This window comes from Marmota monax, unplaced genomic scaffold (assembly GCF_021218885.2).
Source record: "Marmota monax isolate L192 unplaced genomic scaffold, Marmota_monax_Labrador192_F-V1.1 WCK01_AAM20220418_F8-fsc00029, whole genome shotgun sequence".
Classification (NCBI taxonomy): Eukaryota; Metazoa; Chordata; class Mammalia; order Rodentia; family Sciuridae; genus Marmota; species Marmota monax.
In genome coordinates, this window is record NW_026693024.1 from 5,984,328 (window position 1) to 5,994,478 (window position 10,151).

Consider the following 10,151-nt stretch of genomic DNA (forward strand, 5'->3'; position numbering starts at 1 on the left):
TCCTTCTCAAAATGTCAAGGAAGTTCGTGTAAGAAAATAATACACACTTTCTGCCCTATAACAGGACTCCTTTGGAGCCACTTCTAAAAGTCCTTCTTAAATATCCCCTTGGAACCATTTTCGAAAATGTGTTGCTTTGTGGCATTACAGGGAAAAATCTTTTTCTTTTTATTTTTTACTTTGTTACTGGGGATTGAACTCAAGAGTCACTTAACCACTAAGCCATCTCCACCCTTTTTTGTTTTTTTATTTTGAGACAGGCTCTGGCTAAGTTGCTGAGGCTGGCCTGGAAGTTGCCATCTTCCTGTTTCAGCCTCCCGAGCTGCTGGGATTATGGGTGTGCGCCACCACGCCTGGCCTAACAGGGATAAACCTCTAAAGTCATTTTTCCATTTAGTTTTTCTGATTAACTTTTAAGTACTACATTCGGTGTGCTGCTTTTTTACTAGAGCATTATAGTTATACGTGGTAGTTGGGTTCGTTTTGACTATGTGCTTTTTTTAATATTTATTTTTTAGTTTTAGGTGGGCACAATATCTTTATTTTATTTTTATGTGGTGCTGAGGATCGAACCCAGTGCTTCATACATACTAGGCGAGCGCTCTACCACTGAGCCACAGCCCCAGCCCTTGATTCTGGGCTTTTTAAATTGAAGAATCCGTACCTCCAGTTCTGCACCGGGAGAATGCAAAACAGAACACTGGTGATACTTCATCCTGGAACATTAATTTTACCTCAGAATTTAGAAGAATAGGGTTTAGTAATTTACAAGGTAATTAAAAATTCAAAACCAAGACAAGGCTGGAAAGTCTTATGTCATTAATAACTGTTAGTAACATGTGCCTGAAATGCCAGATTTTCTCCAAGAAAAAACTCCTCTAAGAACCTATTTCCTGCTGGGTGTACACCTGTATCCCATCACTTGGGAGGTGGAGGCAGGAAGATTAAAAGTTCAGGGCCAGCCCGAGCAATTTAGTAAGATTCCATCATAAAATAAAAAATAAAAAGAAGGGCTGTAGCTGAGTAATGAGGCACCCCTGAGTTCATTGTCCAGTACCATATAAGAGAGACAGGGAGGGAGGGAGAGAGAGAAGAAATGTATTTCCCATTATTTTAAATAACAAAGTTATAAGGCATAGCAAGTCAACCAAAAAACTACCAATTTCCTAAATCATAGTATGGCACCTAGATGTAAGTAAAGTATCAATATCATGTTAAGATATAAAATGCTTAAACATTGCGTCTTTGGTTCCCCCACATTTCATATATCATTTTTGCTTTATAATGGCCTCTTCTTACTGTCTTCATTTATATATACACACACACACACATACATATATGTATATACATATATGTATGTGTGTGTGTGTGTGTGTGTTTTAGTTGTTGATGGACCTTTATTTTATGCATATGTTAAGTGTGGTGCTGAGGATCAAACCCAGTGCCTCACACGTGCTAGGCAAGCGTTCTGCCACTGAGCCACACCCCTGTCCCCTCTCATTGTCTTCATTTTACAATCAGTTTCAGCTACCTACCTCTCTTCCTGGTCCGCTGCCAAAGACAGCATGCTAACCTTCTCCATATTTCCTCTCCTGTCCTCACACAGTCCATTCTGCACTCAGCCTCCAGAGTGAGTTCATGAAAACAGGAAAAACATGCTGTTTGACTCCTTCCCCAACTTAGGCCCCTTGACTGGCTTCTCATTGCAGTAGAATAAAAGTTTTGACAAGTTAGCCCCTACTTTTCTCTTCAGCCTCATCTCTTGCCTTTGCCGTTCAGTATGAGATTTTTCTGTTACCGGGAGCTGAAAGCGATCTGAACTGTCGAACACATGTTAGATCATAGAATGTAGCATGTTGGTCATGGAAGGAAAAGACTGAGAAAGAAGGACCATTTGAAAAAATAGGCAGAGGGCTAGAGATGTAGCTTTGTGGTAGAGCACTTGCCTGCCGTGCATGAGACAATCCCCAGCACTCCCCCAACCCCCAAAAAGCAAGAACTGGAAGTCATTATGTTAAGAGAATTAAGCCAAGCCCAGAAAGAAATACCCATGTTCTCACTCAATTGAGGAAGCTAAAATAAGTTGATCATATGGGTGTATAGAGTAGAATGGAGACCACTAAAGGCTAGGAGAAGGATAGAGGGTGGATAAAGTAGTTCTAATGTTCTGTAGCACAGTAGGGCAACTATAGTCTATAAAAATTGGATAGTTCAAAATAACTAGGGGGAAGATTTTGAAGGTTTCTAATTCATAAAAATAAATATATTTGAGGAGATGGTAATACTGATTACCCTGATTTTATCATTTCACATCACATACATGTATTTAGTTATAATACTATACCCCATAAATTAATATAAATCAATTTAAAAATAATAAGTAAATTTTAAAAAATCTTACAAAACAATATAAACAAGCCAGGCATGATGGCACACTCCTGTAATCTCAGAGTCAGGAGATTGAGGCAGGAGGGTCACAGGTTCAAGACCAGCCTCAGCAACTTAGGGAGACCCTGTTTCAAAAATGAAAAAAAAAGTAAGTCTGGGGATATAGCTCAATAGTAAAGCACCCCTGGGTTTAATACCAAATAATAATGTCAAGAACTATACCAATATGTGTGTGTGTGTGTGTTTGTGTGCGTGCGCATAATTCAACTGTATGTATATGCTCAAAAGAAAGTAGTAAAAAATGATTTTTTTTTCCTAAAAACTGAGTCAACAGACTTGCAAAAAACCAGATATGTCTTTGGTCATATTCTGAAAACAAAAATGTATACTTCGTAAATATAAAATGACAAAAATTTGACACATTTCTGGGCCATAACACAATTAGAAATAACAGAAACAGAATTTAAACAGTCACCTCTTTAAAGATGTGAAAATATTGTTTTAGATAAATTAATGTCTGCGTTAAAGTGCAAATCCAAAGTACAGTGCCTATAAATATATGTATGCTTTCAAATATAGGCTGAGATGTGCAGTGTCTCTGAAAGGTGGGAGTTCTCAGACTCAGAATCACCTAGAGTCACCAGGTTTTGTCAATTGGAACTCTGGCCTGACCTGGAGTTGTTAACATCATCTTAGTACAATTAGGAGCAGCAGTGGGTGGAAATGAATCTATAGCAGACATTGAGGAAGTCAGAGGACTCCTTCCTGCTGAGCCTGAACTTGACCTCATAGTCCTTTTCAGCACAGGATCCCAGGCAGCTGCTACAAATCAATTGGTGTTGGTTTACAAGACCCAAACTGCCCTCAGGCAACAGAGTGGGACCGGGTGCTGACAGCTGCACTAGGAACAAAAAATGTGACCTCTGCGAGGGCCTGGATGTTTTGCCCCCTCCCCATTCACAAGTTGAACTGATCACCAATGTGAAGTCTGTGGAAGAAGGACCTTTCCTAAGTGATGAATAGGATCAGCATCTTTATAAAAGAGGCCCAGAGAGCTGCCTTATCCCTTCTACCTGTGAGGACACAGCAGGAAGGCACTGTTTGTGAACAAGAGGCTCTCATAGACTTTCCATCTACCAGCACTTGATCTTGGACTTCCCAACCTCCAGAACTGTGAATAATAAATTTCTATTGTTTGTAAGCTACTCGGTCCATGTTATAGCAGCTTAAATGAACTAAGCCCCTAAGAAGAATGTAGATCCGCCCCATGCAAAAATATGGGATCCCTGAAGTCTTTCTGGTGAAGGCTCAGAGATGGACATCTTCATTTCCTTTCTCCTGGTCTGCCTTCCCTCTGACTAGTATCAAAATTGGAGATGCATTTGACAGACATGGGCCATGTTAATATGTGGAAGTGTACACATGAAGTCATTTTTTAAAAGTGGAACACAAAATAGTTTGTACAGTCTTATTAAAATCCTGTCACGAGTGACAAATTTGTAAGAGAATGTAGAAATGGCTGGAAAAATTTTAAACTTTTAGTTTGTTTACATTTAAAAACATACTTTTAGAAATCCATTGGTCCATAAAAATTTTTAATATTCTCAGCTATCCAGAAACTTCAAGCATCTATAGTGAAGCATTTCCCAAAGGTTTCTGTCACTCATATTTTACTAGCTTGAATAATTATTTATGCATAATTCAATTGGTGAAATACAGAGTAATTAGAATTTATATAATTATTAGTAATTATATAACATAATAAATAATGTGTTAGTCAGCTTTCTATTACTATAACAAAATATCTGAGATAAACAGCTTAAAAGGGGGGAAGGTTTATTTGGCCTACAGAATTGGAGATGATAGCCCTATTCCTTTTGAGCTTATGACAAGTGGTACTTCTAGGTGGAGAGAATGTGGGGGAACAAGCTGCCCACCTCATGGTTGCCAGGAAGCAAAAACAGAGATACTAGGGTCTTATAGCCCTCTTTGAGGGCACATCCCCAATAACTGAATTCCATCCCACCAGGTTCCACACCTCCTAAAGTGTCTACTACCTCTGAAACTGGAAATCAAGCCTTTAACACATGGGCCTTTGGGGCATTTCAGTGTCAGGTCGATGGAGGTGGCTGGGGAACAAAGCCTGTGGAAAAGAAACACCAATCAGGCACTGACGGAACTCCTGTCAATCAGTGGGTCTCCTCGCCAATCCTGGACCTTATCCAGCTCCCCTGACTAACCCCAGTAGGACAAGGGACTCTTAAAAACCCCCTTTCCTGTCCCAAGCCCTCCTTTCCTACCCTAAGCCCAATAAAAATTCCAGTCTAGTCGAGCCCCGCCACTTCTGCTTCTCCTTATATCCACTCTGTTGGTCTGAGGGTCCCACCAGGGAGTGAAATCTCAATAAAGCCTCGTTCAGCGGCCTTTTAAAAACTGCCTCCTTTTGGCCGCAGCTGCCTGACCTTACATTCAGAGCCAATCTTTAGAGTGTGTGTGTGTATATACACACACACACACACATACACATACACATACACACACACACACACATATAAGTAAAATGAATCTGCTGTAAGGCAGTCAGTATAGATAGGTAAATCCAGTCAGATCAGATCAAGGAGGTCAATTTGGATCTGGAAAGTTGGAGAGGGATTGAAATGTTAATGCCTTCAGAGCCCTTCCTCTACCCTTATCAAGGAAACCTGCCCCTGCTCTAACCTGTTGCTAAGGGCACCTGCCCCAGGGATTGCCCTTCCCTACAGGGAGTTATAAAAGTTGTTAATGCACCCTGGGTCCCCTTCTTGCCTGGCCCCTCCATCCCATCTGCTTCTTACCTTTTGGCCACCTACTGAGCATCTCCTGGGCCTAGTCATGAGAACAAAGGAAGCCTAAGACATATAAAAAGGCAGACCACCTCACTTCTTGGGATACCAGGATACCAGCTGTGGCCCCCTTCTTTCTCCCAGGAAAAGTCTGTATTAGCCCTTTTTAGATAAACCCAGCTTTATAGCTTGCCACGGCTTCTCTAATGTTATACTTCAACATGTGAGGGAGCAGAACTCGTCACCAATAACCATCGGCATCTTAAGCACTTTGTATTTATTATTTCACAAGAATCTTTTCCAACGTAGGTTTATGATAATTGATTTAGAGGTAACTTAGCAGTAGAACTGAATAACTAAAATACAGAAGTCTCTCAAAAATACAATGTTGAATGAAAAATGCAAGTAATAGAAGTCTATTTAGTTTCTACAATTATAGAAAGTTGGAAACCCTACCAAAGTAAGCACTGTGCTACTAGAGATACGTGCGCATACATTAAAACTGTAATGAAAGTCAGGAAGTCTCTGCTTCCTAGCCACTGTCAAAAGGCGGGGGCTTTCTGAGAAACTGAGGCAATGTGAGGACTTCCATTCAAACCCCAATTCCCATGACCAAGTCAGAAGGATTTCAGATGGTTGCTCAGAGTAGCAGGGATAAGTTCATTGAAGGGATGGGAAAAAGGGAAGGGGACACTCTAAAGGGAGAGAGTGGATCCTCTCAGACAACATGCCTCTCCTCCACTCCACTTTTATTGGGGATCCCAGAGAAGTTTCCAGAGAGTTCCATGCAGGTCCATCTTTTGGCTTTTGACTGACAGCAGGGTGACATCAGTCTTTCAATTCCCCCCTGCCATGGCAATTTTAGGTCACCTTGGCCTATGCTGACCAGTTCTAACTGGATTCTAATACATTCTTGCATATTTTTACATAAAGTAGGAGGGGCTACTTTTATCTTCCAGAATCTGATCTGTGAAAAGTCTCTCCCTTCAAAGTAACCTGGGTTTCTCTTCTCAACGTTACTTCCTGTCTACATTTCCTTGAGATAACAGGTCATTGGCTGAGGAATGTGACATATCCTGCCCACTAGGGCCAGGTAGGGCTGCAGGCAGATTGGTTCTTGGCAAAGAAAGCATGTGGGGGTCAGCACAGTGGGGCACTTTATAGGATTATTCTCTTAACCTCCTGTTCCCACCGCCCTCGTCTATCTGCCCTCTAACAAGGCCGTGAGCCCAACAGCTCTTCTTTGTCACGCCCTCTTGCCTTGATGTTCAGCCTCATCTTGGGCCCAGAGCCAAGGAGTCAGCTGACCGTAGACGGAACCTCTGAAACCTAAGGGGGCCAGGACTGGAGAAGCCAACTTGTCACTCATTTGGGGATAAGTTCCTTCTGTCTACTTCAGTGCATGATACAGATACAGATGAGCCATCCGGAGGTGACTTATTTCAACCCTGGAATTTCTTCAGTTTCCTTCAGAATTGCAGAATGGATTAAAAGGCATGATGCTACCCAAAGGCCTGGAAAAGCCGATGGCAGAGTTTTCAGAGCCCTGGCATCTCATTACAGGGACTCTTGGGATCTTCTGTTTACTTCTGTTGATGACAGTTACAGTGTTGACGATAGAGATTTTTCAGTATATTCAAGAAAAACATCAATAACAGGAAATTCTAGGAAACCTCACTCAAAAGTTCCACACTATGCAAAATGGTAACTACTTAAAGGAACAACTTTTGATAAATGAGTATTTAGAATATGACAGTCTCAAAAAAAAAAAAACCTCTCAGCATGAAAAGGAACAGAAATTATATCTCAAAAACAGATGTCATGAAAAAAAATGAACTCTTTTCAAAATTTTTGCAAAACATAGGATGTTCTGTGAAGGCCACTGATCCTTAAGAGAGTAAAATGTTACCCTTCACCATGGGCATAAAAGACTGGAAGAACTGGAAGCACATTTGCCAAGATAAGAAATGATCCTTTTAAAAAATGATGAAAATTCCAGGTTTGTAAAAATAATTAGTGGATTGTATTATTATGTGATGAAGAGGAAAGTAAATGGCCATAGGTTCACAGTGGCACATCCTCTGGAATTCATCTTTCAATAATGAATGTGTCTTCTGGGAGAAGAACATGTATATTTTTAGCTGCAACAAAGAAATTATCGATTGCTCTACCTGCAATTATATCTTTGAAAAGAGAATTGACTGTATTTAATCTGCTTTAATGTGAGATAAGAAGAAAAGGACTCCGTCCATTATGGAACCAGGGAGAGATAAGCTGCAAGAGGAAGAAAATGTTGTTTTGCATCATGACTTAGATCAGCTGCCATGTTCCTTTGTGGGGAAGAGGAAGGAGAATTGGGTCTGGAAAGATCTTGCCTTTTCTCTAATGGCCTTCAGCTATTATTCTTTCTCTTTTCAGAGGCATCCATAGAACCAATTAGAGAACCTGATAAACAGATAATCATTTCAGTGTCTTCTGGTTTTGATAACACAACAAGAACTGGAATACACCAGTGTTTTGTTCACATATATACGTTGACATCATCTTTAAAAACTTTTTATTTTGCCATAAAATATAATTTCAAACATAGTCAATAGTTAGGATAAAGAATTTCCATATAAACTTTATCTAAATTTTCAGTTGTAGTTGTTCATATTTTGCTCAACTTTAAGATATGCTCCCCACATCTTTACTGATTATTTGATAGTAAATTGAGGCCATCTTGTTCTTTTGCTTAAATATTTTCCAAAGATTTTTGCCTTAGATAACCATACAACAAGGATCAAAACCAGGAAATTTAGTATTGAAATGGTACTATGACCTAACCTATAATCCATGGTCACATTTTGTCAGTTGTTCCCATAATGTCATTTTTAGGTATTTTCCTTTCATGTTCAGGATCCTGCAGTACAACTATTCATTGTGTTTGAAATTATACTTTATAATAAGTCTTCTTTTTCTTGATCTTGGCATTTTAAAAGTCAACATTTTTGAATTATTTGGTGTGTGTCATAAAATGCACCCACATTAAATCATGAGCAATATGTTTCAACAAATCTATATACATACTTCTTATAAACTAATCAGTTGAGACATAGGACATTTCCATCATTCCTACAAGTTCATTTCTGCCCCTCACCACCCACCTGGTCCCATGTAAATAATGATATTTTCTTTTTCACTACAAGTTAGTTTTGCATATTCCAGAATTTCATGTATCATGTACTCTTTGTATCTGACTTCTTTTTGCTCGGCAAGTTTTTGAAATTAATCCATATTTTTCATGTAAAAAATAAGAAAGAAAGTCAAAGGAATGCTTTTTAAACTTTGAATGATGGGTTCTCCCAGGTGGGAAGACAGAGGGGTTATGTTTGGGAAGAGCCATGCAGAAGGCTTCCAAGGTAGGGATGAAGTTCTACTTTCAGATAATAGGTACAGGGTATTTATTTACATCATGTATATTTTATATACACATATAATTTTATATGTATAAATTGGTAATTTTAAAATTTTGCAACAGCTATATAAAGATAGCAATGGACCTTTCCTTTTTGCTCATTTAAAGCATATAATTCTGATTTTTTTAGTATATGTGCAGACATGTATAACTGACACCACAGTCAATTTTAGCACATTTTCTGCACCTCAAAAAGAAGCCCATACCTTTACCTATCTCCTCTGTTCCTCTTTTCAGCCCTAAGTAAGCTACTTTCTTTCTCTGTAGGTTTGCCTTTCCAGGACTTTTGGGTAAGGGAGCCACCTGGGCTTGTGTGCCTGGCTTCTCTCACTTAGCATAATGTCTTTAGGGCTCCTCTAAGTCATAGCGTGTGTCAGTACTTCCCTCCTTTTTGTGATTGTCACAATGATTTCTTTCAATTCTTATCTTGAATGCTGGTGCTCAAGGAAAAATTAGAAGGAAACAAGAAAGACAGAGCTTTCCCTGGAGATCCTGAAGGACCTTCCTCTACTTCCAAGACCTCTGGAGGGGGTGGCACATTTTTTCAGAATGTGACCAACTTTTTCTGAAACTGGAGATGCTACACCAGAATGGAACTCTGGTTCTCAATAAATGTGAATGAGGCAGGGAGTGGAAGAAAAGTTATTTTACCGAGAAAAGGGGACACCAATCAATGAGAGAGATCTAGCAGCAGGATGGAGGGAAGGAGGGGAGCTTCCTGAAGCAGAGGAGCAGACTGTGAGCCAGGAAATTCAGGGTAAAGGTGGCGAGTTCAAGCTGGGGTGCAGGCTCTGAGGGGAAGGGAGGGATAAAGGGGAAGGGCAGCAGGTGTTAGACCCCAGAGGTTATGACAGGCAGGAGCTGGGGCTGGGGCATGGGTCAAAGGCCAGTGCACCAGTAGCAGCAACTTGTGCCTGGAAGTCCACGGCACCAGGGCACAGCTTTAGAACCCTGCATTTGTATTTCAGGCCCGTTGGGAATATTCATTCATTTAATCATCAACCTCTCCATGAAGTGCCTGCTATGTGACAGACTATGCAAAGAACCAGAGATACAATATGACCTTCTCCCTGCCTTTTGGGGACTTACCACCTCATGGGAACATTTGTTGCTTCTTTTCCGAGAAAGGTGGGGACCTTTCTTGGAAGTATATTCAGCATAGAATGGGCAAATTGCTTTTTTTTTTTTAATGAACAATTGAAGAAAATGTAACTTTTTACATTTAGATGATGATTATTATTTACAAAAGTGAAAAAAGTTCTGGAGACTGTTGCACAACAATGTGAATATCCTTAACTGTTCAATTGAACATTTAAAAATGGTTAAGGTAGTAAATTTTATGTCATGTGCATTTTACCACAATGGAAAATTAAAAAAATAATAATGCAATATGGAAGAAGTAGAACTCAATTTTTCAACTTTTTTAAAGTTAACAATACAAACAAAATAGAAAATGAGAAAGCTAATTTTCCAATATTAAGGCT